The sequence below is a fragment of the Capsella rubella genome, unplaced genomic scaffold (genome assembly GCF_000375325.1).
Source record: "Capsella rubella cultivar Monte Gargano unplaced genomic scaffold, Caprub1_0 scaffold_1, whole genome shotgun sequence".
In the NCBI taxonomy this organism is placed as follows: Eukaryota; Viridiplantae; Streptophyta; class Magnoliopsida; order Brassicales; family Brassicaceae; genus Capsella; species Capsella rubella.
This window is the reverse complement of record NW_006238923.1, coordinates 15806879-15811123: the sequence shown is the minus strand read 5'-3', so window position 1 is coordinate 15811123 and position 4245 is coordinate 15806879.

Below are 4245 nucleotides of genomic sequence, written 5' to 3'. Positions count from 1 at the left end.
CCGTATAGTAAGCTGAAACATTTAATGAACCTTGTTCAATCTTACTAAGCCTCTGTTCTATATCAAATATCCTAGGTGCATCATCTTGCTTAAACCTAGTAATCAAACTCGTCCACATTCCTTCAGCAGTCGAGATATACAACAAGCTCTGTCCTATCGTCTTATCTACAGAATTCATCAACCATGTACTTACAATGTCATTGCAACGAGACCAAGTGCCATAATCTGGATGAGCATCAGGAGGTCTCGGTATAGTGCCGTTGATGAAACCGAGTTTATTTCGAACATTCAAAGCCATCCAAATTGATCGCTTCCAAGAATAGAAATCCGATCCTGTAGTTAGCCGATCTGAAACCAAAACAAGCCCAGCATGATCATTACTGTTGAGATAATAAGGATTCTCATATTGATCAGTATGAAATCGATGCAAATCAGGTGCTCGAGGTATCGGATTAATCGGATTTGGCGGATTCGGCGGATTCGGCGGAGTCGGTGGATTTGGCGGAATCGTAGCCATTCTCACTCAGTCGTAAAGAATCAAGAAGTGTATGACGAAACAAGAAATTAAGAAGAACTCGTCAACACAAAGGTCAATGAAAAGAAGTGATTAAGAAAAGTAGAACGAAACAGAAGAAAACACCATGGATTAGCTCAGAGATCAAAACAAGAACGATCTGCACAATCCAGGTAAAAGAAATGATAGAACAACTCATCGTTGATACGATACAATCTCACAATGCGTCCGATGATATCAGATAAAGCGGAAGAAACATTTGCACAAGCTCTGATACCATATTAAACTTCTGATTCACCGGAAAGATGATCGGAGAAGACGATCAAAAGAGAGAGAGAGTGAAGCAATGTAACAAACTTTATTAATCATCAAAAATCTGTTTTACAAAGCTTAACCAAAATACATGAAGTGTATTCTGTATTTATACCATTAACCAATACTCAATAACCGGATCTCTATTGATTCTTGATAACGGGAGTTAACCACCTCATTATCTCAATATTTACTACAAGACATTAATTAAACCATAACATTTTTAATCCTCAAACAAGAGTTGTGCATGGGATATAATGTACGGTAAGTGTTATGTTGGCACGGCTCTAGCCTGATTAAGAGAGTAAAATGTTTCGACAATTAATAGTGAAAGTGTTAAGTATACAAATACAAAGGACGCTCTAGGGACATTAACCAATTAATATAAGAAGTACAAAATCATGGTTTCAAATAGATAAACCAGATTATCTACGCTTAAGCCTAATAAAGATTAAATATGATCCATTCATGCAGCTGGAGCATAATCATAGATAACGTCATCATCATCGTCACCGTTCTCTACAAATGCAGCTCCAGGATACTCAAATACTTGACCATTGTAAGCGATGATGACTCTAGTATTGTATCTTTCATAGACATTCTCATGTAGGAAGAGAACAGCGTCGGAGACAGAATTCATTTTCTTCTTCTTTGGGGTTAGCAAATACAAAATCAAGCGTCAGAAGAGCAAATGCAAAACAAAAAAGATTGATTTGAGTTTTCATGAAAGAATGAGAGATCGTTGAGCTCTTTTTATAGGAATAAAAGTTGATGTATGTTCGGACTCGTTTCCGTCCTCTACTGACCTCAACAAGGAGTGTGACATGCTTGTATAAAATTGTGGAATATTACAATGATTATGACAATCACAATGAACTCTTTGACACATGTGATTTATTCTGACACGTCTGCGCACTTTTTATTTTGGCTACTTCTCTGTAGATCGAATTATTATTATTATTTTCAAAGAATGAATGCTATAAAGTTATCTCATTGAGAATATTATTTTCAGTGGCAACATAATGGTGTGAAAGCCAAAAAGGTAGTTGTCTCTGTTTTGTAAAAAAAAAATATGTTAGTTAACACAATATTGTGCCATTTCACGATTTTAAATCAGCAGGTCATAATCTTTGCTGAGGTCGGATCCAAAAAAAAAATAGTTTATGTGAATTCCAGACAGTTTAGTAGTTTTGTCCAGACAAGTTTGTTTCCATTTTTTTTTAGATTAAGGGAGGAAACAAACTAGAATGTAACTCTAATTTTTCTTAGAAAGTATCCAAAAAAAATTATTATTAAAATCTTCACAAATTTTTATAAAATATCTTATGTACTTGTAGATTTTGAGGAAACTGTCAAAGGATTTGACTCATTAGGACTAGATGGAATGAAACAAATCTTTCAAATTTTAAATTTGGAGCCATTTTCACAATTTATTTGATATATTAAGCTAAGCTTTCATTTAAGAAATTATATTTTCTTACCAATTGGTATCTTCCATAAACAAAGGTCATTTTATTTATAGTACTATAGTAATTGAATCAGTGCTGCTAATATATATATTTAATAGATAATTTTATATAATATTTGTTAGGCCATTTATTTACATAGATTTTTCAAAAAGAATTATAATCGTATAATTCGTATTATTTATTGACTGTCTCAAATATTATACTAGTTTAAGACCAGATCATTTATTAATAATTAATTTATGAAATTGTAATTTGATAGAGTTTTTTCTGTACAAAATAATTATTGTCTTAATAGAATATACATCTATACATATATGAAAAGAGAGTATGTATCATATATCTACATCAATTCAAATCCAAAATTTTAAGTTTTCTATATAGGATATCTAGCCATTAACCAAGTCTTTTTATTCTATGATATTTATAAAAATATTGTTTGATAGAAGGATATATATGAGATCATATATAAGAGAATTTTTATTTCATCCATATATAAATTTCAAAAAAACTCGCTATATTATTTCTAATGTGATATGCTATGGTATGGTGAAAATCATAATCATTTAGCTTTGTAATCTATGTAGTTTATGATGATGTCTATGATTACGCTCCAACAACATGAGTGGATATTTGAGCACTTAGGCGAGTTCAGACTTCAAAGATTGACAGAGACATAATGCATAATCTTGTAGTGATCTAACAAATCCACACTCATGACTAAATCAGACCAAATATTGCCCAAAATCTGGTCCTTGGCGTAACTACCAAGAAATCTCATAATACCATATATCAAGACGATCGCCCTAATGACGTCCCATAAGAGCACAAGATTGGTACTTGGTACCAGATTAAAACTTGAAGATATAGAACCTAATGATACAGAGTTTTAATTTCTAATTATAGGATCATCACTGTTTTAGTTCATAACAAACATTATTCCTCTATAAATTTTCATTCATATCTGTTTTTGAATGAATTTAATCAAAATTGTATTCTATAAAAAACTGTTTTATGATAAAATGCGTCATAGGGAGCTGAAGATTTTGATTGCGAAAACGAAGTTAGATGCTAGGACAATTGAAACCATATTGAATCTTCGTTCATTTTTGTCTCTTGAGACAAAGATAAGACGAGAGAAGCATATAAATGACTTATATAGTGAGTGAAAGTGTAACATTAACTAACATGAAGAAACCCTAGGACCAAAAAATACATTAATATATTAAAATAAAGGTGCAAAATCATGTTTTCATAAATAAATATATTGGTCCATTCATGCAGCTGGAGCATAATCATAGATATCGTCATCATCGTTGTCACCGTTCTCTACAAATGCAGCTACAGCATACTCTAACACTTGATCATTGCTAGCGATGTTGACTCCAATGAATGTCTCATAGACATTCTCATGTAGGCAGAGAGCAGTTTCGAAGACACAAATCATTTTTTTCTTCTTCTTTGGAAATCAAATGCTAAAACAAGCGTCAAAGACCAAATGCAAGAAAACACAAAAGATTGATATGAGTTTAATGAAGGAACGAGAGATCATTTTATAGGTGAAGTAAAAGGTGATAAGTGTTAAGACTCGTTTCCGTCGTCTACTGACCTCAGCAAAGAGTGTGACATGCTAGTTAAAATTGTGGAAAGGCACAATATATGTTACGAAGCACAATGAAGTCTTTGACACATCAGATTTATTCTGACACGTCCGCCAACATATATTGGTTTTACACTTTTTATTTGGCTAAATCGAATAATTATTTTCGAAGAATGAAAGTTATAAAGTTATCTCATGAGAATATTATTTGTAATGGCAACATAGTGGTGTTAAAGCCAAAAGGTATAGTTGTCTCTGTTTTGTAGATATTATTAATATACGTACAAATTTTTTTATGTGATTCGTAATATATATATATATATATATATATATATATATATATATATATGTCT